Source organism: Neopelma chrysocephalum, unplaced genomic scaffold, assembly GCF_003984885.1.
Source record: "Neopelma chrysocephalum unplaced genomic scaffold, ASM398488v2 Primary Assembly neopelma1_97065, whole genome shotgun sequence".
NCBI lineage: Eukaryota > Metazoa > Chordata > Aves > Passeriformes > Pipridae > Neopelma > Neopelma chrysocephalum.
In genome coordinates this window covers 1,254,353-1,281,209 of record NW_020925707.1, presented here as the reverse complement: position 1 = coordinate 1,281,209, position 26,857 = coordinate 1,254,353, and the positions used below count along the sequence as shown (strand labels likewise).

At 39.2% G+C, this 26,857-nt stretch overlaps 1 long non-coding RNA gene across 1 annotated transcript; it reads right to left on the bottom strand.

The window, feature by feature from the left end:
• Positions 1-16,972: 16,972 nt before the first annotated feature.
• LOC113961180 lies at positions 16,973-26,635 on the bottom strand. Its single transcript, XR_003532230.1, has 3 exons — positions 25,301-26,635; positions 24,660-24,794; positions 16,973-20,546 (listed from the first exon to the last, which is right to left on the bottom strand). It is a non-coding gene; the product is annotated as an uncharacterized LOC113961180 (long non-coding RNA).
• Positions 26,636-26,857: the final 222 nt, after the last annotated feature.

Genomic DNA, 26,857 nt, shown 5'->3' with positions numbered 1-26,857 from the left:
CTTTTGTGGGGCAAAAGAGATAATTATTTCCTTCCAAGAAAATTCATAATTACTGCAGATTTCCTCTGTTTCATACTTCACTTTATTCTCTGGCCAATATACCCCTCATCTTGCTGGATTGCGTTTCAGAGATTTCTTTCCTTCCCTGTGTAGCAATATCACTTTGCTCTGTGAGTTCAGTGGTAATGGAAAAGCTGCTTCCTGAAGTGAGAGGAGAGATGCAGGCATGCTGGGGATGAGGATGACACACATTCCCCAGAAATTCTGGACTGCATCTGGAGCTAAATGGACCTTATTGTTTTCTTCAGCATGGCCAGCTGTTATTAACAGTCTCCAGCAACCTGACACTACTGTAAGTGCGATTATCCCATGGGAGTAGGATTTATCCCCTGGTCTATGTGTGGCCAGGGAACGCAAGGTGATCTCTGTGCAGCACTTGATCTGTGGTTTAGCCAGAGTTTAAAATATGTAATCTGTCCATATTGATCATATCCATACAGATTTTAACTAAGAGCCTAATTTGTGTTGTATCTGACTTCATGATTTGGCTGATGTTGGACAATATTTCAGGGACTATTAAGAAAAGTTCAGTTATGGAAACCAATCTATTATGTGAAAAGAAGAAATTTGGAAAAGACCAGAAAAGACATTTCTGTTTTCATCAATAAAAAAAATATTGAGAGTTTCTAATCTTTATGGTTGCAAGGAAAAGTTAGATAGTGTGATCTGGATACAGTCTAATGACTGAATTTTGGACAAATCAAATTACTTTTTTAGTTGTAAAGTAATCTTTAAAATAAGATCTGATATCAAGAATTTAGGAGGGAGACAATTTCTGAATTTCAAGGTGTCCACTAGCATTACGCTTTCTGCACTCCCCACTTTCTCAGAGACTACTGGAGGATTTTCAGAATCTGCTGTAAACTTTGAAGAAAAACTTCTCCAGTCAGTGGGGAAAGATGACATAGTTTTAAAAGTGTGTCCTTGTTTTGAGGAACCTTCCACCTCCAGGGGACAACAGACATCACAAAAACTCACCAAACCAGAACAAAAAACGCCCTCAGCAAACAAAAAATCAAAACACACAAGTCCCCCACCCCCGAAGTTGCCAGTCTGAAACCTTCATTCTAATTCCTTCAGGAACCCTTCAAAATTAAGTTTAGAGACAAAGGAGGGGGAAACCCCAACACTTCAAACTGGATTTACTTGTTTTAAAGCAGTTTTATGCACACACCGCCATGGATAAAGCAGCTGAAGACAAAAACATCTTTATGGCCTCCAGGGACAGCATGAGTGTTAAGAATTCAGCATTAAGTCTCATAGGACTGAACCCTCTCTGCCTGATGGCCTGGTCTGACCCACAGATTTGCAGCAGGCTTACCATGGTCATGCTGTTGGTGAAGAGAGCTAGCCAGGACTGACCATGAGCAGACTCCACGACACAAAATTAGGTCTAGGTTTCTCAGTCTTTAAGGCAAAACTGAACTTCATCACCCAGTGACAGTCCCAGATCAAAGGAAAGTCATGGCTTAGCTCATCAGAGAGCTGAGATGACGCTTCACAGAAGGTAAGATGGATCATGTTTTTTCTCTCCTTGGTCTCAATACCGATAGTCCTCAGAGACCAGATCAGAGTAGCGAACATCCTGGCTAAAGCAAAGCAAGAAGAGGCTGACTGCTATTTACTGCTCCATCAGCCTCCTGCCCCATTTCTCCTGTAGTTAGTGCTGGCTGATTACATCGGTGGTGTTCTCAAGAGATCTTCAGGATATTTTCAGACACTTCAGAGCAGCAGACAATCTTTGGTAGGCAACCAGAAACTTCTCAGATTTTCATGTTTAGAAACAACTCAGCCTTCTAGGAAATTAGTATCTCCTGTCTCCAGACAGCATTCTGCCTGGATATTGCATAAGTATAAATGCTTTTATGAATATTTTCCTTTCCTCTGCTGATGGTAGATCTGATCTGAAGGCTGAGATTGACAGTGTGTAGATCAAAGGAGTCTGACCATTCATTCCGCTGCACAATCTGTGAAGCTTATGAAAGCAGAGCTACAAAGACTTTAAGCTAACAAGAAGGGACAATGAAAAAGAAACTAAAAAATTAAATGTACTGGTTGTGAAGGAAAACATGGTCCTTATGGTGCCCTAGAGAGGCTGTCTACCGAACAGGTTTGAAACTTAATGAAATCAAGTGAAAATAGTTTCATTGATTCTGGTGGGATTGGGTTCATTGCAAAATGGTTTAAGGTAGCTTGAAGAGAAGATGGAATAATGTATGTACATAACACATATAACTGACTAACATAGTTGCAGCACATAAGATACATACAATATAGAATGCATACATACACTGGAATTTTATCACTATCTGGGAGCACAATTATAATAATGTGACCTTATCTTGCTTGAAAAACTGTTGAAGAAAAACATCTTGATTTAACAATGTTTATGACACTCTGTAACAGAAAGGAATAAAAGAAAACACACAACAAAACCACACTTGTACCTTGAGAGTAGCATGTGAACACAAGTGTTGCTACATCATTAGTATCATTTACCTTCAGATTTCTTGCTATAATACAACAAAAAAAGACACTCTAATTCCTTCTTGACTGATATAATTCAGACTGAGTGCCACAAAGCCAATTTTTACATACATAAGTCTATATAAAACCATGTTCAAGTTTTCATAAAATTCTGCTCATTGACTACAGCAATACTGTACAAAGTAATGGAGGGTAAAGCGATATGTAAGGGCTTAGGACTGAACTGACTGATTGTATTGGGTTTGCGTGGCTGGATTTTGGTAGCAGAGGAGACTACAGGGGTGGTTTCTGTGAGAAGCTGCCGGAAACTTTCTCCTTATCTGATGGAGCCAATGCCAGCCAGCTCCAGGATGGACCCACTGCTGGCCAAGGCCAAGCCAATCAGAGATGGTAGTAGTGCCTCTTTGATAACATATTTAAGAAGGAAAAACAAAAAAGAAAAAATTATTGTGCAGGTATAATTGCGCTCAGAGAACAGTAGAGTGAAAATATCTGAGAGGAACAATGCTGCAGACACCAAGATCAGTGAAGGAGGAGGGGAAGGAGGTGCTCCAGGCACCAGAGGTGAGGTTCTCTTACAGCCCATGGTGCAGCCCATGGTGAGGGAGCTGTGCCTCTGCAGCCCATTGAGGTCAACAGGGACGCAGAGATCCACTTGCATCCTCATGGGGAAGACCATCAGTGGAGCAGGTGGATGCCTGAAAGAAGTCTGTGAAAGCCTGGGAAGCATGGGCTGGAACAGGGTCCTGGCAGGGACTTGCAGACCTGTGGAGAGAGGAGCTCACACTGGAGCAGGTTTGCTGGCAGGACTTGTGACCCTATGGTGGGCCCACATTGGAGCAGCCTGTTCTTTAAGAACTGCATGCCATGGAAAGGCACCCACCCTGGAGCAGTTCATGAACTGTAGCCTGTGGGAAAGACTCACAGTGGAGAAATTTGTGGAGCAATGTCTCCCATAGAAGGTACCCCACACTGGAGCAGGAGGACTCCTCTCTGTGAGCAGCAGCAGAAACAACCTGTGATGAACTGACTGTAACCCCCATTCCCATCTCTTTGTGCTGCTGAGTGGGAGGAGGTAGAGCCTGAGAAGGAAGGAAGGGTGGGGTGAAGCTGGTTTTAAGATTTGTTTTACTTCTCATTATCCTGTTCTGATTTTTATTAGTAATAAATTTAATTAACATCACCAAGTCAAGTTTGTTTTACTCATGATGGTAATCTGTGATCTTTCCCTGTTCTTATCTCAACCCATGAACCCTTCGTTATGTTTTCTGTCCTCTGTCCAGTTGTGGAGAGGAGTGATAGAATGGCTTTGGCAAGTAACTGGCATCTGGCCAGGGAACACCGACTACACCAATGCAATTATACCCTCACAAAATAAAATCCCCACTTTTGATTTCTACCTCGCATTGGATTTCAGAAGGTCCAAATTTCAGTGAAAGATATTAAACCTGAAACTAGCTCCAGATTTAGCTAAATTCCTTTGTGGGGAGTTAGATATCTCAAAAACATGCACCCAGATTACTTTCTCAGTTCATAATTCAAGGTGATGCCTTTCCTTTGACCTTGCTTTATCTGTGCTTTAAAAAGGAGCTTTTCACTGAAACACCGAGTATCAAATATTTTAGTTAAGCATCTGGTTACATTCTTAACAATAAAGAGTATTGAAGCTAGTTCTCAACACAGACATGGTCTAATCACCTTCCCCTCCTTCCCTTTATAAAAATCTAAAGAACAGTACACATTTGGAAAAATGAAGAACAGTAGACAAAATGAGGAGAAGGAGAGGAAGCAACAAAAGAAATATATTTCATGCAATTAACAAAGTTACCCTCCTGAGAGGCTTTTAACTAGCTAAATTTTTTCTCTGTTGAATATCACTACATTTTTGACAGAATAGTAATTCTCTTTCAGTTCAAAAGAAAATTGTACTGAATCTCAGTCACTTGAAAATGTTATCTGACCAGAAAGTTTAGAAAATAAGTTGCTTTTTCATGTGCATGATCACTCATAACACCCCTAAGCGAAATACTTTTTCAATTCATATGAACTGTGACAAGTGGAAAAAAACATAAAGTACTTATAAAGTTATAAGAATCACAAAGACTAGGCCATTCACATGAACTTTGATTTAAAGCTGATTTGAATAGAAAGGAAAATTGTAGTTTCAGTGTATTTTACATCATGGAGAACTGCTATTATATCAAGAAACAAAAGTTGCATTTCATATCAAATAAACAGTTAACTTTATTTTTCAAAGTTTAACACTCCAGCAAAAGAGAAACAAATCTTTCAATTTTGAAACTAAAAACTTCACACTGAAGCAATTCTGTTATACAAGCTACAGACCTCTTACTTGTATGCCCTGGCATGTATAGATTAGCTTGCAGCAAAACAGCAAAATGTGTTGTCTATGATTTAGGTGATACTTCAACTGCTTTCTCTTTATTTTAACAACTACTTCGATGATGGAGAAGAAAAAGTTAAAAATACTCTGTTCTACATGGCTCAAAGATTATTGCAAGTTAAATATTATTTGAAGAAGGTATCTTACCAAAAGCACGAAAAAGATTTCAAGATTTTTCTGGTTTTCACTTTGCTGTACTTCCGTGGGGTAACACAAACCAATGGAGGAAATGTCAAAATGTAGGCAATTTTATGAGATTTAAGAATAGCATCAGGTACAGTTTTATTGCATTCATTGGTGTAAGTTTACCAGGACTTCTGATGAAAGTTCGTCTTTTCAAAGATTCTTGGTTCAGAAAAAACTAGTGGGTTTATAACATACTGTCTTGGGCATGATGCATTAGACCACCTTCATAGCTTGTAGTAATATTACCTACATATTGAAAGTTTGATTTCTTTTTGATAGCTTGACACTGATACTCTGTTTTTATATTATTCTCAGTGTTTCACAGAATTTGTTTCCTGGAGCCGCCAAACAATAAGCGACTAGAATCACTGCATCAGAGCACAAGCTTTTCACACCAAACAGCTAAGATGGCTCAGGCGTGTCTTCAAGATTTATTTTCCAATTAAAAATGCACACAAAATAAGCACAGAAACTCTGCAGGAAACGTTTCAATTTCATAACCCTTTGTCCAATCCCATCCCAATTTAGATTGCTGTGTTGGTTCATGTCTTGAATCTTATCCACAAACTAACACTTAACAGATTTGAGCAAGTTTTGTTTGTCATTCTTAAAAGATTTATGCTCTGCTTTCTACAGGTTTGTTTCATCTCCCTATCACACCATTCTGTGTATTTCAAGTTCATACCTTGCTCACTGAGACAAATGGTAGAGGTCAGTTACATGGTGGCTGTTGCACAGTAGTTCCCTTATTTCTCTCACTGTTCGATCTAGGCTGGCTCAAAGAGAGGCTCACCTCAGCTTTTCAGAAAAAGGGAAGTTGCAGTTCGTCTGAATTTTTTAATATAACCAGACCCCCTCCTTGCTTTTCACTTTAGTCCATCTTAAAAAAGGCACTAACTGTGCAATTTCCACAAGAGAAGATGAAAATAATCATCTTCCCTCATGCCAAATTTATTCCTATTTTTGTGTTATTTTCCATGACAGTATGCTATGATTTTATTGTTATTGGTACCAGTTAATAGAAAGGATTTTTTTGTGTGCATTGTAAATCAATAAGCATGCTGTCAGTTCTAAGTGAGCGAAAAAAATTACATAAGTCTTCATGGACCTCTTGTTCCCTAAACTAAATTCCCCCTTGAGGCAAAGCACTCCTCATCCAAGTGACTGGTAGTTTTTCATTGAACGAGATCTTGTAAAACATCCTGTACAAATAAGGAGCACTTACATCCTCCTTATTTTCTTCAGTGACACATTTATTTATGTTTTATATTTGTCATGATGTAAGTTTCTTTAATCACTTTTCCAGGTGAGATTCTTTGTGGTATTTTGTGGCTGGATCACTGAAACCTTTTGAGTCAAGGACTGCTCCAGTCCAATCTGAACTGTGAATGAGTGTTGTTATCCTCAAGAGTCTGGATAAATACAACCATTTTTTTACCTACTTTTTTCCTTACATTTCACAATTTCTTTTTCCCTTCTCAAAGAGAAAGATACCTGATAGGCCAGCATCTTCTGTTCTTTCTCCTCTTCCTTGTGTGAAAAAGCCTTAATTCCCAGGTGATTCCTGAACTGGATCTATGATTTTTTGACAGGTATACTTTCTGTCCTCAGCACCTGCCAGAGTTGACTGATGTGAAAAAGCTGAGGCTCCTCCAGAAAACCCGAGTTACACATGCATCTTTGTTCTGGTGGGATACTGAAAGTGTGAGGACATGTTCTTGTTAATTGCATTTATGGCAATGTGGTCATAACTGAGCAAAAATATTACTCAACGAGTCTTGTCCACAAATCTGGCTACAGTGCTTTTGTGTGCCACACCACCATTTGCCGTTTCTTGTTCGTGGGAGTGGTTGGCTAGGGAGGGATCATGACCAGACAGGTAAGGCAGGGCAAAATATGTAGTTATTGCCCTCATCTTAACCCAGTGCACTGGTTCCTATGGGACAGATAGAGGTCATTGAGATCATTTTCAGGCTGATCTAAGTTATATCAAAAGCTATTGGAGCCCCCAGACAGTTTGTAACTGAAGGTGTGCCAGATTGCCTCATCTTTCATTCTAAATTTGCACTTGCTCTAGTTGTGGAGATCAGACACAATTGTTTTGTTTGAAGAAAAGCTGAAATAGGAAGTGCCATTCAAAAGGATGCATTTGAAAGAATCACTGTGCTGGTGGTAAACCAGCACTACTCAATGAATTAGGAAAAGGGGTTGGAGGCATTAAAGCCTACTCCAGGACAGGGAGAGCCAGACCATTAGCATTTGGATGTCTTTTAAGTCTTCTTTCTTTTCTTCTTCATTTTTTCTTGAGCTTGCCAGAGATGTTCATCCTAGAGAGAGTCAAGGGGATTAGGTGTTGAAGTGCTCTGTACTAAAGTGAGAATCCTGTCCAGGAAAGGAGCATGAGAAGTTGTCCCCAACAGCTCAGACAGTCCTCCAGAAGCTCCATGCATCTTCTCCAATGACTGCTGCCCAGCCTCTTCTCCATTGAGGGTACATCATGTGCCTGAAGATGAGAGAAGGAATAGGGCGCAAAACCATGAGGTTTTAATACAGCAAAGAGTTTACTAAAGGAGACAAGAGCATAGAAATAGGGAAGAACATGACTGGACATGATGGAAAAAGAAGGGAGAATCTCCAAGGCGGTGGAGTTGGAACTAGGTCTTTAAGGTCCTTTCATATCCATACCATTCTATGATTCTATGATTTTATGATTCTAATAGTGTTGAGTACTCCAGTGAAGTCAAACAACAGAAAGAAACAAAGCTACAGAACAATCAAGAAAGACTGTAAAATCAGCACTTGAACAGAGAACAGAAGCACAGTTATTCCACTAATACAAGAAACACAACATTTGAAGATATGCAGAAGAGGGAAATCACTTGGTATTTGGCCTTCTTAAGTCCATGGCAAAAAGAACAGAAGAACATGAGACTTCAGAGATGGAGGATACTGTTTGTGGTCTTATAGGAGGCAAATACTAATGATGAAAAGAAAGATCAAGAGTCTACATTATATAAAAAACCTATAACTGTAGACAAGAATCCCGATAGTAGTAACATTGTCAGAATTAAAGAGCAGATGCACTACAGAATTGAGTGACACTGTCAAATTGTATGTCTTGGAAAGGGCACAAGCTAGGGGTAGAGGTCAACAGAGAAAAGGGATTTGGTGTGCAAGATCTTAGAGAAAGATTAGTTCCAAGTAGAGGCAAGGTTGAAAGCACATCACTTCATTAACATGTGAGAACTGATGCACTATTTTAGGACAAATGATAATATAAGGACTAGGAAATAAGAGGCAGCAAAATGGAAATGCTATCTGATTTGACTATTAAAACTAACAAGGAGAGATTACAATTAAAGGGGTGTGAGAGGGGGGGAGTTAGAATCAGTGTCGAGGTACAGTAAAAGACATGTAGTGACACCAGTCACAGTGGAATACAATCAGAACAATTAAAATTCAGTTTTTACAAAATTATATTTTCTGATTGCTTCTGCAATAAACATTTTAATCAAAGTCACTTATTTATGTTAGCTGAAGTTCACAGTATCTTGTTCTTGATGGACAGATAGACAGTTGAGACAACCAAATTGTCAGAGCTACTTAGAAGGCAGAGAGATCTTGGGGTGAGAGTGGAGAATGGCTGGCTGAAGAACCAAGCACACTGTCCTGGAACCCTCATTTTTTTTTAAAAAATGCCAAACAGGTTACCCTTGTTAAATGAAGATAATTTAAAAATATATGGGTTTGTTTTGAAATTTAAAATATATGTTAATTTTTAACATAGCCTTTAAAATTAGCCTAATTCTAAGATTTTAACCCTATACTACACTAGGATCTAGTATGAGATGCAGAATAATAGAGAAGTCTAGGTTGGAAGAGACCTCTAGTCATCTGGTCCAACCTCCTAGGCTTTCTACTGGATTATCCAGGGCCTTGTTAAGTCAAGACATGAATATTTCCAGCAAAGTAGATTCTATCACTTCTCTGGGCACACTGCTCCAATATTTAAGAGTACTGTTAGTGAAGTTTTTCTTCTATCTAGACAGTATTTCCCTTGTAGCATCTTGTCCCCTTTACCTCTTGTCTGTCACCTGGAATCACTGTGAAGCAAGAACAGCTTCTACTCTATAAAAACTTTTTAGATACAAGATCCTTTGATCCTCTGAGCAGAGCAAACCCAGTTCCTTCAACCTTTCTCCACATGTCAAGTTCCCCAGCACTGTGATCACTTTGTTGCTCCCAAACTGGACCTGCTCCAATTTTCCAGTGCCTCTAAAAACTTTTAAAAATTCTTTTGAATGTGAAAACCTACTGTGAGTTGATGAAGGAAGGATGCCTTTGTATCCTAATCCTCCTAATTCTTTTTGATATATCCCGTAGCCATCTGCTTTATCTTTCTTTTTACCATCAGCTGTGACAATCCATAACTTCTCCATGTCCTTTCTGAGTCTTTTCCACCAGCACAATACACAGAGGTTTCCTGACATAGTAGGTCCCCTCAGTGTTTACTTACATCATCATACCCCATTCTTTAGTGAGCTTTATTTTGTATGATGTTCAGGCAAGAGGCAACATGTGCTGAGTCTAATGGGCAACGTGTTTGCTTTCCTATTTCCTAAAGGGTACAAAGCACTTCTTTTCTTTGCAGAAGACTGTTTGCTTTAGGAGTTTGGAGAAATACAATGTACTACACTTGAAAGCAGTTTCCTTTCTGAGAAGGACCTTTATTGGATAAGCATACAAAGGCTGGTGACCCATAAGAGTCAGAAAATAAAAGGTTAGAGGTGAAAGTTAAGGAAAACAGGAATAGCAGAATTCTAGGCATAAAGCAGCCTTGTGGCATACTTGGGCACAGATCCCAAGGAGTGTGGTATAATGGGATCATGGAATCATTTATTACAGTTTTTTCATGGTTTGTATACCTCATTATATCAGCAGTAAATTCTTGTTAGTAACTTTTCTCTATATCTACTTTTTAGTTAAGCATTCACTGTCCATGAGAAAATTACTCCCAATTAGTTTCCCACACACAAGCAGACATCTCACCACATCTGCATTTATCTTGCCAAACTCCCCTTCTAGGTTTCTCCCAGGGTCATATAATCTCAGTTTCTTACACACCCTTAAGAGCAACAAAGAGAAATTGTCAGCAATTTTCAGGGACCAAAAGAATAATTCAAGAAACATGATGTCACAGGATATCAGTGTCTATGATCTTAATGATACCTATGATTTATTGCTCTCCTTGACGACCTAAAGAATATGCAGAAACCAGGGCAAAAATAAAAATTGGAAAAATGGAAGATGAGGGCTTATCCTAGGGTAACCTTTAGCAAGACTTTTTTATCTTTCATGATTTTCAGAGCTGAGATTTAGAAGTAAACAAACTGTACTCTGGATACCTGATTAGACTTAGAACTGAAATAGGTTTTCTTTGCAGCTTTTGGGCTTCTTGGTTCAACAGAGGCTGTTGCAGCTGAAACCAAGCAAAAATGTAATGAAATGTAATGAAAATGCATTCACAGTGCTGTTTCCCAAGACAATTAAATGTATTTGTTCACCGGTTTTGGCAAAATTTTAATCCAGATATGTAATCTAGGTTCATCACAAGGTTAACAACCCACAGAGGAAACAAGTAGTGATCTGGAACTGGATAATAAAACAGACTAAGTTGGAAATGTGCAACTGCGTAGACTTGGAATGAGAAAATTTAACTTAAGATAGAAAGATCTGATCTATACAAAGTTCCTTCTTTCTTATAAATGTGTGTCCTTACAAGGAGAATTACAACACCTTAGTAGGCACATCAGGTCAGAAATCTTCAATGCACAGAGAGTATGACACTGTTACATAACACTACGATCTTATAAAAGTTGACTAAAGGCTGCTGAAATTGGCCAAGCTCATATACTGTCATCAAACTCAAAAAGAGACAATGAGCTGGAGTTCTGCTCCAAAGCCAAAGAGGGACTAAGATATGGACCTCTGATGTCCCTGAGGTCAGAACAAGAGAGTTTCCAAAGAGTGACAAATAAGGCAATGAAAGAGTCAAGGTGTCTGCCCAGGGAACTAGAATGAGGGGGGGTTTCTTCTGAATCTTAGGAAAAAAACATGAGGAAAGAGAAGAATCATGTGAGAGAAGATGTTCTCAGGGAGAACAACTCCCACAGCTTCTTTCAGCCTTGTGATGAACCTAGACAACATATCTGTATTAAAATTTTGCCAAAGCAGAAAAATTTAATAAGGCTGAATGTAGGAGTCGGGTTTTAGGAAGGATGCCAGAGGGGCATCCTGGGATGTGAAGTCCAAATGTACTCCAGCAGACATGGGCACTTGAGTACCTCTTGGTGATTGGTCAAGGGAGTCACATGTTGCTTTGAGGTGCATATAAAAGATGTTGTCTCATTTGAATAAAGGGATTTGGTTGCTGAACCCCCAACCAGCTGGGTCCGTGTGGGTTTATTTATTTATTATATTAATAAGCCATAGCTGAAGGTAGAAAGGGAGAAGAAATTAACCTAGTGTAAATGAGAGCGAAAAAAACCCCATAAAATTGTCTCTTTTTTGCCTTTCAAAAATCACAAAGTGGATTCTGATGGTTGCTTACTTACAGCAGGTTTTCCATTTAAGTGTAAAGTTACCATGCAATGTGAGTGAAGATGGCAAAATTAGACTTTTTTTGTCCCACTAAATGCAAGTATATGCACTTCAGTATTTTACTAGATTTATCCTGCAAACCTGCAACTGCTCTACTGGTCGTTTGAGTATTAATAGGACTGTGCTGGGGAAACCATGGAAAGATTTGGTGGATGTGAAAATATCTCAGAATTGTTGGTGGAAGGGGAATGACATTTTTCAAAGTGAGGGAAGATAGCTGAAGTCTGTGGCTTAGAAGTTCACAGTGTAGGAGAAAACAGAGTGTAATATTCACTGAGTATACAAGTCTGAGATTCAGAACTAGACTTCTGCAAGGACCAAGAATATTTGACTGTGCCCTTGAGTTAAATCCATCAAATATTTTCAGCAAACTATATCCTATGCCTACAAACCTGCTTGTGAAAGGGGTTTTCCCATCTAACACTGCAGTTACCTAAAGCTGGTCTTTGTGAAACTCCTACATAGGCAGCCCCAAAAAGTAGAACAAATGCTGTGAAACCCTAGTTGTGCTGGGACCCTGCTCTCCTCCAAAATATACTTTAGTATGCATGGACATGTTGACATGTTGAATATGCTCATGCTGACACATCCTGAAAAGGGTAGGTCATCTGAGATTTTAGCCTCCCATGCCAGTTTTTTGCATACCATTGTCTGAGGCTGTTGGGAGTGTGTATGATTCTACATATTTGCTGAAATAAACAACACATGTAGGGCTTCTCAGAAGCATAGTCAATGGGGAGTGTACAGACTACAAAAGGTTTTACGTTTTTTGCAGAAAATTCAGAGTTTCAAAGACAAAACACTGCTCAAAGGGACACTGGGCCAATTTGTGACATCATCTGAGGAACTTAGGACCCATAAACTAGTGAACGGACTGCCCTCATTCATATGCAGCTTTGGATTTCCAGGTACCTGGGAATATTTCCAGTGATAGTCCCTCTTAAATATCTGCAAAACAAGTGTTATTCAATACAATTCACTAATAGCTATTAGAACTTAAATTATTCTTAACTCTTTCAATTAAATGCCAAGTAATTACAATTAAATGTCAAAAGTGAAATTGTTTGCAGAAAACAATGCAAGTTTTTCTTCAAAGCAGTATATCATTTAGTTAAGGGGAGAGAATCTCACACACTGATAGAGCAAAAGAATCCAAGTTTTGAAATGCAACCTTTACTTCCCCGAGCATTAATAACACCTGACAAAAATCCTATGAGCCTGAATCAAGTTCTGGGTCATGTGTATTAAATCATGCAAAATTCTGCTAACTTACACCAGGGTAAAAATCTGTGAAACATACAGAAGGAGCAAACATGACAGGCTTGCAAAGGGCTGCAACATAAAGAAATTGAGTAGAAATTTGATCTCTTGAGAGACTTTGATAAGCAGTGTTATTTCCTAAGTAATCTTAAGAAAATTTTGATGAAAATCATAAACCCAATCTGCCATGCCATTCATCTCACTAATGACTTTCATCCCTGACACAAAACAAATAAAAAATTTCTGTGAATAAAAAACAATTGAAAATATTCACAGATATTTTTCATTCTTTCAAAATAATATATTGTGAGCAAAGTTAAGATGAACATTTTAAATTCTTCTGGACAATAAACTCACCAAATTTATGGACAACTTGACCACAGTGGTCTCTTAAAGTGAAAGTAAAAGAAAATTGGAGATGGATATATTTACTTCTCCATCTCACATGTTATATGAAAGGATTTTAGCAAACACTACTTATTCCTAGACAACATGCTACTTTCAAAGTCAGTTCTTGTCTACATTATATCTAATATGCAAATGGAGGGAAAGGAATACTTTTCTGGATTGGACAGATCAAATCATCAGTTCAGGAGTGGAACACTAATAATGTGCAAAGTCTGATATTAACAGTGTATTTGTTACATATGTAGAGATATAGAATTTTAATTTCCTCCAGAGAGGCAACAAAACTAACCTTCTATGTAAATTTCAGCTTTCTAATACTGGTACAAATTTTTTCTTTCTCTTTAAAACTGTTTTTCCTAATAAAAATTGAAATTGCATCTTGTCAATCTGCCCTATGCTTATTCTGGTGTAAATCAAGCATTACTGCCTCCAAATGTAGGTGTATCACACTAGAAGTGATGAAAGGAACACTGAAACAGTCCTAAAAATATTTTTTCTCTCTCAACATGGAAAAGATATTTGTGTAAAAAAGAATAAATTCACATCAGTGAATAAACATTTAAATAAAAATAAACTATTTCTAGGTATTTCTAAATAAATCTCATAAAATGCTTCTATTTAAAGTTGTCTTATCATTGAAATAATTTTACAAGGAAAAATGAATTTATTCCAGTTTCAGCTGTAAGTTTCTCATGGGAATGGGAATTGATACAAAAAATTGAGACAGCTTATTGTTTTTGCTCTCCAGTCTTTGACTTATGCAACTAGAGCTCTTTCTCTGAGCTCATCCCTCAGTGCATGTGGTTAATAAGCTTTCAATGAAGAGAAAGTTAAGGCTTCCTATTCAGTTCTGTGTGTCTTTTTAATGTGCATTATCTCAACTAACTGAGAAATGTCTCAAAATATATTTTGGAGAGAAAAACAAAGCAAAGCCAGTTATTACTGAAATTATTTCCTCTCTCCACCCAGCAAAAAGAAAAGTCTCAGACTCAGTGAAAGACTAAAAAATGCACATGAATCAATTATGAAAAAGAGAAAGTTTCCTTGAATGAGAAAAGCTGATTGGAATTAAGGTAGGCTTTGTTCATATCTGCAACGTACAAGGAGACTACTTTTCAGTGGAACAGAAAAGGGGGATTTGGGAGTGTTTTGCTTAACGCTACAGTGCTTCAGAGCCCATGTGAAAATTTGCTGCTAGCTATTAATCATCATTGTGTCTCTGCAAAGAAGCTGTTACAATGATGACTATATATCATTATATTCCCACTGTAAGTAATGAATCAGAGAGCTGGGAAAGTTGGATAAGAGCGGCTGGCAAACTTTTAAGCTGTGGAATTTATTTAAATAAATTTACATCACATTTGGTACTTTTGATAGTATGGGAATCATACTTTAAAATGAAACAATATGCTGTGTTCATGGGTCCTGGTCTTTGATTCTTCTGTCTCTGAGCTTACTTTCCAGGTCAGCTTTTGCCTGTGCTGACAGCATGCTTTTCTCATAGCCTCTCCTTCTCATAGCCTTTGGTTGCTTTCAAGTTCAATTTAGCACAATGAAGTTGTTATGCATGACAGTTTGGAGAGCAGAATAGGTGGTGTCTGAGCCTGCTGTGTTGCTACAAAGTGGCCTCATTCTCCGCAAGCCAGCTCAGTTACTGAAGCCTTGCTGGTGGGACACTGCTGTGGACTTCCAGACATTCCCATCCTGACGAAAACAATTAGCTTCAAACTGCAAGAAGCTGCAGGGTTGCCCTTTCTCTCAGAGAGACCTCGCAATTTAATATGCTGCAGTGGATTTCAAATTTGTGTTGATTTATCCTGTTGTGTTCTTCTTTTATGGTCTTTATTTACAGATGTGTAAAGGAACTGGGAAAGTTTGAGTCTCATATGGTTCAAGAGTTTTACTAGAAATCTAAACCATTGTTTTATATTTATTTTACAAAATAGTAGAGTTGAAACATGTCAGGCTTAATTCTGTTAGGCTTAACTGCCTAAAAGAGAGCCTGAGGTTCCTCAAACAGAACCTGAAAGTGTCTCTTCTGCTAACCATCAGCAACAAGCCAACAATAAACAACCCCAAAACCTTCAAGATGCCAGCACAGTTTTCTGCTACAGTTTTCAGGAATACTGAAAAGAACTAAAACCCATTTACAAATGGCAAATTATGCAACTGTTAAAAATAAGTTCATTTTGAGCCTGTGTTGAGGTACTGCAAGCTGCCTGTTCTTACCAGGCTGAGCTGGTTGTGTTCATTGCTAAGAACATCATAGGCCACTTAATTTGTTACTTCTAGAGGATAAATATTACTTTATTTTTACATCAACTTAGCTATTAACACAAGCTTTCTTATTTTTCCTTATTAGGCACTTCTAAAAATGTTAAGACAAAGCAAGTCAGTTGCACACTACTTGACTATATACTGTTAAGAGATGCTCTTGGATTCCTAGATTTCACAATAAATAAGAATCTGTTGTCTTGATTATATATTTTGCTAATTTCTAGGTAAATCCATCAGCTAATTCTCATTCTAGATTAAAAATTACATCAAAGAGTATTTAGAATAGCAAGTTGCTCCTCCCCCCTTCGTCTCTTCCCTCTCTCTTCCTTCACCTCCCAGTTTCTTTCTTTTTATTTCTTTTTTAATCTGCAAGAACAAAACATTATCAAAATTTCTCCTTTGTAAACTGCTTGGTTAGGCTCTATGTTTTTGAAAGGTAAAATTAAATTATTCCAGCAAGCCTTTTATGTCTTAAAATTATTTCTATTTATCTAAAGAATCAGATAATGTAATTAAAATGTCTCCTTTTGAACAAAAAATGCATTTACTACAACTGCAAAATATGTTATAACCTGGACTAATTGCAGTTTGAGTTTCAGAAGGTTGATTTTTATTACTGTTAATTAATTAACCTTCCTCCAAGAATGCATAAGTATGATTTGGTGTACTTAGCAGGCTATAACAAAAATTAAAATAATCAGTACTACATTTAAGGTGAGTTGTAGAGTTTTTGGTAAAAAAATGGAAAGGGAATTAGAATACTTGACTTCTGATATAACTTATACCACTGTGTCAGACCACCAGAACTGTACTTAACTACTGGATAAAGAAATTTTCCCTGTCATTCATTCACAGAAGGCTAAACATTATTTTTATGATAATGCCACAGTTAAACACTTCCTTTATTCATGAGTGACCTCATGTGAAGAATTTGTGATACATTATGGTGTTTATTCCTTATTTAAGAAGTACAGGAGTGCAAACGAGTTGCATTGTGAGGAGGCAAGTCAATCTGTTAAAGCAAATGATGCATCAACCAGCCTTTAAAACCAGCCTCTTCACAAGAAGAACCTTTGCTTGGTGTATTTTATCCAAGAAATATGGCTTTGTTGTACTTCTTCAACCACCGGTGGTGTAGGTCTTGCTGATTTTATCAGTAGAAGATTTAGGTCTACAAAATGGAAAAAAGCCATTGAAATTCAAGGTTTTTCAGGACAAAATGGCATACAAAAAGAATAGAAAATAGGAAGAAACAGAAGAGCAACACAGCCTTGAAACCAGTTTAATCCCAATACACAACCACTATAAATCCTAAATGCCCTAAACAAAAATGTACATGGTCACGTTGATCAAGTCAGTCAAGAAATGCAGAGCCTAATTTTAAGCCCATAAAAATAAAGTGGTGAAATTCTCCAAGTCAGTTTTATAATAATTTTGTTGTGGCCATCATTCTCTCAGTACAACAGACAAAGTTTACAGGAAGAGTTCATATGACTTATGAGGCTGGAATGTCAAGAAATGTTCACAAACTTGAAAACTTCTCTTTTTTTAATCATCTCAATTGAGTCAATAAAAGATTTTACTTCTCCCATAAAGCTGTTCAGGGGTTTCAGAAAATTTTACTCCTAACTAAACTGATTTTATAAAAATTGATTATTGCAACTCCTGGTGATGCCAATAGGGTTTGCTGGTTTCACAACACATCCAAATCAGCAAAATCAGACTCAGAAGTCTACTTGTAGGGTTTTGTTTTTTAGTAGCATGGCCTTGTAATTCGTTCAGAAATACAGATGCTGACACTAGAATAACATCTACACCTACTCTAGTTAAGTAAGGTTTCAATGTCTTTATTATATTTGTATTTGTACACACATGCATACAAAGTGGTGGAAAATTTGTTATGCAAATAACCTCACAGTACTACACTAAAATGCTGTTTGCTGTTGTGCTGCTATTTCATAGCCATTTAGCATTGCTTTCTTTTGTCTTAATTTCCCAGCAAACACAGCACAAAGAGTAGTGGGACCAGATTTATCTGGGTCCACTCCCTTTGCTCTCTGCAGAGTTTCTTGGACAGAGTCACAGTCCTGCCTAAACCTTCTCTTGCAGGCAAAACCAAATGCACAACGCAGCTGGTGTTTCCATCTTCTTGGGACTCAGAGGGATGTTCCTTGTGATGAAATTGCTATTTTTTTCCTGTTGGCTATTTCAGAGTGAATTTGGGAGTGGATGAAGGATGAAACATCACTTCAGCAATGTATTAGCATCCTACAAGAATATGCTATTTTTTAATGATCCATGTTGTACTGCAACTCATAAAGCTGGGACCTACCCAGAAAACACACATCAGATTAAACTCAAATGTCTGACAAGGCTGAGTTGAAAAAGTTGACTAACTAATTCTGGAGGGATGAGAACTCAGTCAGTGCCTAAATTCAAACATTGACTTTCTTCCAAGCTCCAGGACATCATTGGTTTCACCTGTACACCAAGATGCTCTGGTTTAAAAAGAACTGGAAGAAGTGGAGAAAAGCTTCAGTTAAATCTTTCCAGCTGCACTGGTGTAGTGTAATGTGAAGTCAAGTGCTTATGCACTTGTAAGTACGTGGTAATGAACTTGGGAGCCTTTGGATGTATGTTTATGATTGATTACAATAACTGCTTCACTGCCTTGGATGTACAGGGGAAGAATCATGCAAACTCAGTGGGATTAAATAAACTCAATTTTGTTTATAAGCGTCGCAGAGGAGCCATCTACTACCAGATGCTGTACCCCTAAGGAACAGCTGTTTTATCTTTCAACTGTAAATTTTTTTGATAAGTTAAAGCTGGATCTCCATCTAAGCCATAACACTTACAAGAGTTAAGCCTCTGGTTACCAGGTCTGTCCTGTGATGGCTGTGAAGGAGACAAAAAGCCTGTCAGACAAAGCCAGATCTTTCTGGCCACCCCTCGAGTCTCTCCTGACCTGCTGCTAAAGCAGTTTATCAGGTGTTCAATCGGTGATTTTAAAACCTGCTAATTGACTCAGTGATAATGGAGAGATTGGGATTGTAGCTTTCCACTGGAGACCCAGATAAAATTATTAAAAACTGTATGAGATCTGGCTGATAAAGCGTAAAGCCAACTGGAGGTAGATGGGACTCTCACTGTAGGGTAGGTCAGTGGTGCCTCACCTGGAGACAACCATTGACCTCCAGAGCTCCCTCATATCATCACTTGATCATCTGTTGTTACCCCCATTACAATAAATACGTTTTCATGTGTGCTTCACCATTGCAAACGAGGCCTAATACACGTCCTTGTCAGGCTGGTTCAGATAGCTAGTAAGTAACTAAAGACCGTTGTTAGCTGGTGCCTATTCATTGGTTTCTGTCAAATTAGTTTGGCAGTTTCAGGCTGGTTCCCAATGGACAAGTGAGATGAACGATGGCAGAGAACGATTGCAACAATTGACACTAACTTGGCACCCCTGTCAACTGCTTCAGCAACTTGCAGCCTCTAGAGGTGGTCCCTCTCCATCAGATAAGCCGTGCTGGTGGTAAGTTTACACTGCTGCAACCTCTCCTGCACCAGCCCTGGGACAAAGCAGCTCAAGCTGGCAGGAAAAAAAACATAAGGAGATAGTTTTGTGTGGTAAACTCTGTGTTTCTGAGTAGAACATCTACCAACCAATAGCTTCTGATATATAACTTATGCAATGGCAAAGTTTACCGTGGTGTTGAGGTCTGGCTGTACACACTTCAAGTCCTTGACCAAGCATCAAGACAAATATCAAAATAAATATATCCAAAGCAAGTTCAAAAAAACCAAACTTTCTTCTGGCTTAATTATTAAAAGAGCATTAAAATGAGTTTTAAAATTTCCTGTAGCACATAACACCAGGATTCCCAAAAATTGAAGTTTTGAATCAAAGAACTGCTCTTACAGGTAAAGTATATTTTTCGAGTAAGCTATCATCAGTAATCTCAGTAGGGCTTGTGTAGGAAAGCAGTTAATAAAGAAGCACTTTTGCTGTTTTCTGTATAAACACACTTTGCTACCACGAGTCAGATGAGCACCACAACATAAGTTGTCTTCCAAAGTTTAGCAAGCTTCAGTATACTCATTAGTGGGTTTTTCTCTGGACCAATGAAGCTCAAAGAGTCCAAAACAATGGAGCTAATCACTGTCTCTTTCCCTGACCCAAGCTTACATTTTCCCCTTTTTTTCATTGCAGACTCTATTTCTTAGTAATTGGATTTCAAAGCAAATAAATATCTGGGTTTTTTTCCCTTCGTTACATCTCTTATGTATATTTTTATTCTCTGCAGATGGCTATATTTAAACCAATGTGGTAAATGATAGGGTTCTTCACATAATCTTTTATTGGACACAAATGACATGGCATTAAAATGTAGATAACATAACCTCAATTAAGGAATAACGTGCAAAACTTTAAACAAATATAGTTAAATATTTGGACCAAATAAGCAAACTCGCACTGTTAGGAGAAGAGTTGGCAAGCCACAATTTCAATGGCTCAGCTAATGAATAAACCTGAGACTGTATCAACAGTCCTGAACAAGTACCTGAGGAGAGTGCAATTATATCAGTTGACTAGCTCTTTGTGGTGCAGATAAAGTACCCTTGAATGTGTCAAAGAAGGGAAGGCATGCGGACAATGAAGCCGTGACAGCTGAATGTCAGTAGCGAACTTGAACTTCCCTCCATCCTGGTAACTCCAGTTGCAGCATGGACATGGCCGGACAGGCACACGGACTTTCAGCACCACCTGTCACTTCCTCTGCTCCAGTTCCCTGAGCTGAAATGACAATTTCACCATGAGGAGAGACTGCTAGTAATCGTTGGGAATTGTTCTTTTACTAGCAATATTGCTAATGATATGTTCAGCATCCTAATCAGACCCTCGTTGGCATTTTCACAGCAGAAAACAAGGCCAAAACAAAACCAGTCACCACTGATCAAATGTTGCCCATCAGCATCTGCAGATTAAGGAGGCACAAGATGCTCTGCTGCAAAACGAGGGTTTTTCTTCTTGATTTGAGTGTTGCATTTTGGAGAGCACTTGTTTATTGATGTTAACAACACATGATTGGTTCAAATACTGCAAAGAAGGAACAATTGGCATCTGGCATGCAGTATTTTCCAACAGAAAACAACAGAATTCTCCTGAAGATCAGCCTTGTGGATTACAGTCAGTAGCATGCTGTTTTTAAGACACACACAAGGACACAGTAAAGACCTGCAAATCTCTTTGTGACAAAGTACATCAGCACAGACCAGCAATGGCATCCCTTTGCTATAGGCAAAGTGGCCTCCTCTATGGAGAATATTGCTTGGACCATTCCTATCTTTCTCTCTTTTCCAGGAGACATGTCAGAACAAATGTCCACACTGAGGAAGGCAAAGTCCTCAAATGGCTTCTCATTCCCATCTCATGTAGTTATGCTGACGACATGGCAAGCTATTTTTTAGGCTGGGTTAACATACAAACAATAAGGCGTTTCTGTTTGAGCTGTTAGTTTGTTGATAAAAAACTGTTATCAAGAAGAAATGTTCATGGCATAGAACAAAGACATTTCCCCTTTCTCAAGCACCTGGCCCGCCATATTAAGTCCACTGAGCATACTCACAGCATGTTTGTAAGTTTCTCATTTAAGATTACTTGAAAACTTAGTCTGGTTTTGGCTGTCAATGCTGTACCAATTTGATCTCATCCTTTACATATGGCAGGCAGCAAAGTGAGATAGTCTTTAGATATAAATAAACACAGCCCAAGGTAAAACACAGGTCATAAACAACTTCTGGCTGAGACCAGGTCCTCCAGAAAGTAGGAACTAGTGGGGGAATTTTTGTTGACCCTATGGGGAATAATCCAATCTCCTTTTTGGCTCTGGATGTGGAGGGGGAAAAAAATAGAGAAAATATACTACCTAAAAATTTCAGACTTGTTTGAAAAAAAGGCCTTTTCAGCATTTGTACATTTTCCCTTTGTTTCCAACCTTAGTTTCCCATGGAATTTTTTATTCTTCCAATGAAGCATCAAAACAAAAACGAAAGATCTATGTAGTTAGTTTGTTGGTTTTTTCCTGTGTCCTGGTTAGAACGGCTGGGACCAATTCATCACTGGATGGGTGTAACACAAAACTGTGTATTCTATGGCCCTCCATGCCATTTCCCAAAAACTTTTGTCAGTAGAGGCCTATGTTCCTGTCCTCATACCCTTTTATGGAATTCCCCGCTCTGATATCCTTTTATGGAATTCCCCTCTCTGAGGGAGGGACTGAGCATGCTCATGCCCTTTTATGGAATTCTCTGCTCTGAGGGAGGGTCTGGGCACTCCCACCTGAACTAGAGAATATATAAACTGGGATCTTTGGAACCTTGCCACCTCTCGTGGGATCCAGAGGAAGACTCCAGACCACTGCCTTCAAGTAGACTGCAGACCACCGCCTTCAACCAGACTGAGACCACCACCCTCAACTGGACTGCAATCACCACTTCTGACCAGACTGCAGCAGCTCTCCCACCAGCAGGTTTATCCCCTCTCCCTTTGCTTTGGACTCGGGGGTGGGCCAAGGTACACCATTTTGTTCATACCCCAGGGTGCTGGGTTATACATTTGGGTTTTGCGGGTTAAAACCAATTATCTGTCTGTATAATTGTACTTATTGTACTATTTTAATAAATTGTTATTCTGACTTATAAATCTCTCTTTTGAATTGAGTTCATTTTCCCCTGCTGGTTAACTTTCAAACCAGCACATCCTGGCAACAGTTTTTGCATTAAAAATGAAAAAACTGACTCTGTTGACAAGGATTGTTGATCTTCATTCTCAGTGACGCACTCTGGGAAAATGGAATAATAAGTTTCTAAGGATTTTTATTTTAAAAATACATAGAGTGTTTACAAAAAGTATTTTAATGTAACGTTATAATAAATCTTAAAGCTGGCCTACGAGAAATCTGAAGAGGAACTACTTTCAAGAGTATGTAGCAATAGGACATAGGGAGAATGGCTTCAAACTAAAGAAAGTAGGTTTAGATTGGATACTAGGAAGAAATTATTTCCTGTGAGGGTGATGAGGCATTGGACCAGACTGTCCAGAGATGTTGTGGTGGACGTCTCATGCAACCAGGTCTAGTGAGAAGTGTCCCTGCACATGGCAGGGCATTGAAACAAGATGATCTTTAATGATCCCTCCAACTCAAACCATTCTATGATTCTATAATCATATAATATTTGTGAATTGACAGAAATGTTTGTGAGAAGATAAAAAAATTAAATTCTGATCTTCCTTTCCTGATCATAAACAACACAAGTTTGCTGCTATTTGTCTGCAATGTCACACTGCAATCAGAACAGACATTTAGGTGTAATGAAATCAAAGTATAATGAGCTATTGCATTTCTAAGTACATGAATCAGATCAGTACAGATCAGTCTGGTGCTTTTCTCCCTTCCATAAACACCAAAACCTATGATGGTAGTGAATATGATCAGAAGAATTCCCCCTAAAAGGCATTAGAGCAGCATGGAAACAAGGAAGGCCTTGAACTGGGAAATGACACAAGCCTCCACAGCACACTTTCCTTGAGGTTGTCCAGTGAATTCTGCAAGGAATTGCCAATTCATCAGTACTAGCTTCCATCCTCAGCTTCTGTGCTGCTTTTCAGAGGACCCTGTGTGCTGCTCATCACAATACCTGGAGAAGCTTCACCAGCATGGCTTCTAAGTCACCTGTGCTGCTGTTCATCTGCAGAACTCTTATCCAGAGCACTTTTTACCTGTCACTTACTTGAAGGATCTCCTGGATCCATAGCCCTGATCCCCTTCCTTTGGCATGGGCTAGTTTGCTCCCTTAGAGAGGAAAATGGAGAACTTTATGGCATTCTCAAGGTTTTTCTTCCTTCTACATAAATTTCTTTATGAACACAATCTTGTAGCTTCATACTTTTACCTGATAATAATTGCAGGTGCAGTTTTGGCACAAAAGTAAAATCTGAAAATTGTTTTATCATCTAGTGAGAAATATAAGATTTCACTTGGCTTTATCTACCAACAGAAAGTCTGGAAAATATTAATAATAAACATTGGTTGTGGTTTACTGCATATCATCTAGAGTAGTTTTCAACTGCCATGTGCAATCATCTTGCACCCCTTTAGCAGATACAGCATGAGCCAAACACAGGGGATGAATGACATCTCCAAGCTCTCAGCAGGCACAGGGACGCAGAGATTAAGGAATAATTTATTACTGGAAGAGGTCACCTACAGGTTAATATTCTCAGGGGAAAGAGGTGAGCAAAATAAGAAATACTGATTTTCTGAAAGTCTCTCTGACATGAATCATTGCAGACTACTTACTGCTCAGTCAAGCAGTTGAGCCCAAAAAGAAGTGGATACCACTGTAAAAGAAATGCTCGTTTGCATTCCCCTATGAAATTAGTAACTTGGTGAGCTAGTCAGTGGCTTTTCCTGAACCGATACTGTAGCAGGATCTTTATTCTTTTCAAGGGGTGCTAGTGTTTTTAATAAAAAGAGGCGACGTTATTAGAACACAATAATGAGAACACTTAGGAGTACAGGTAACTTTCTTCAGTCCCACAGAAGTCAACAAAGCTTTGTGTGCTTCACTATTTGCATTTCTGGGCACTTGGTGCTATCTCTTTTTATTTTGAATCATTGAGTTTTATGTGAAATATGTTCACTCTAGAAATATATTACCTAAAGAATTTTTTTGTATTTATATTGACACCTACAATATAGAGTTATGGTGTAAATTTTACGCCAGAGATGAAAACATCTTTTACAAATACATTGACATTTATCATGAACTAACATCTCTATAAACTTCTTGTTTCTCACATTCACACTTATTGTGTCTGGGCTTAGTCCTGCAAACAATTATTTACCTCACTAACTTTTTCTACAGAAGATTTCCACAGCAGTCTGAGGGCCTATCCTTGCCAAAACTTGTATGTTTGATCACTTCCTTGAGCTTTCTGAGTAATAATTTCCACTTGTCGTGGGTTGACCTTGGCTGGAATCTAACCATCCACGAAAATCGCTAAGAGCTGGGAGAGGTCACACAGGCAAGATGGACTCAACATGGGGATAATACTAAAATTTATTACTAACAGGATAGGAGCTAAAGAATGAGAGATAAAACAATTTTAAACACACTTTTCAACCATCCCTCCTCCCTCTGCATCAGTGCAGGAAGAGAAGTTCACCTATAAAGCAACAGGACTTCCATATCTGCTGCACTTCTGAGTCACCCTTCCATGGGCTGCAGAGGACAGTCTGTTCCAGCATGGTCCCTCACCACAGGCTACAGGGGGGCCAAAGCTCTGAGTCCTTCCCCTGTCTTGTGGGTCCCTCCAATGGGAAACTGTCCTTGGCGGACCCTTCTAACATGGGTCCACCCCTCCCCCAGGCCGCAGGTCCCGGGGTGCAGGGGGTCTCTGTACCCTGATGGTTTTTCATAGAATGCAGTCCTTGACGGAGGGTCTTGTCCCAGTGTGGGTTCCCCACAGGGGCCACAGAGTCCTACCCAGAAAAAATTGCTCCAGCATGGGCTTCCCTCTCCACAAGCCACAGATCTTCCGAAGGACCCCACTAACTCCTGGGACTCCCACGAGGGTAGCAGTCCTCCTTCATTTTCATGCATCCATTTGTTCCATCATGGGCTCAGCTGCAATGTGGCGGGACTGCCCCCAGACCGTCCCGGCTCGGTTGGGATGAGCAGGGGTGAGGGGGGCAGTGCCCACCGGTGGGGCTGGCCTGACTCGGCTTCAGTGCTGTGCCTGCCTCCGGCCAGCTGCCACGCAGCCCCGGGCCATGGCCGCCACCCCCACCGCAGCAGGGGATGCAGCAGGGGACCGCCCCAGCCCGGCCACAGCCCCCAGGACGGGGCTGCGGGGCCTGGCCCCGGGCCTGGCGGCTTCCCTCTGCAACCCTTCTGGCTCCAATTTCTTCTGTGCAACAACTTTTTTTCTTAAATATGTTATCACAAAGGCACAACAATTGGCTCTCCCTTGGCCAAACAGCAAGAAGTCCCTCCTGTAGCCAACTGTCATTGGCTCCACTAGGGGGGAACTTCCAGCAGCTTCTAGCAGAAATCACCCTATATAGACCCCCCACTGAAAAAAAAAAAAAACAGCCAGAGAAACCCACGACACCACTTGAGGGACTTTCATATGACACTTAAAACTAAGAATAAACTCCTTCATTAAAATGGGTCACTTAATGTTTCATTTGGAAAATATTGAGAAAATAAGAAAATAAATAAAATAAGAACTAATTGGCAGAGAGTGCAAGTAACAAAATTAATTTTTAAATACAGAAAGATTTAGGAATGAAATTTAGTCTAATAGGTCCCTGCAGTGCCTACAGCTGGAGCATTCATTTTTGTTAGCCCACATACAGACACACTCAGCAAATTTGATTTAATACAGATGTGTGTGGTCATGTCTGAAAATACACCAGCTTCCATGAAATAGTAAAGAAGAATTTTTCATGCACTGGTAAGGCAGGTTACCTTGAAAAACCTTGTATGCCTGCAAAATGTTTCACTCAGATTAAGAACACCTTGTGGGGCAATGTAGGGTATCACAAAGAAGCAGCTGAGGGTGAACCTCACATTTACCCCCATGCAGAGTAAGTAAGGTTTGGGTTAGGAGCAAGTGCCTGGGCATGGTCAGTGTGTTGGGCATTCTGGCCACTGTATCCATATTGATAGGAGCAAAACAACTCTAAACTAATTCGCATTGCTCTGTGGTTACATGGGAAAAGCACTGAGAAGAACACAACCCAGCATCTGGGGTGTGCAGCAACCTTTGTTTCACATCTGTTTTGTACACTCAGAAGTGCTGGGATTTTTCTATTCAAGCTCAGGGATCCTTGCAGGGGATTTTTCACGTAACACAACTCATTGGATTTAATAATTGCACATGGTGCAAGTCAACTCAGAATTTGGGCCATGTCATGCTGCTAAAAGACAGATACAGCATGTCTGTACTTTTATAAACCACAAGCATTGAAATAAGAGAGGCTGAAGAGTTGAAAGCAGGAAGAAATATGGTTACTGCTCATGATATTAAACTTTACA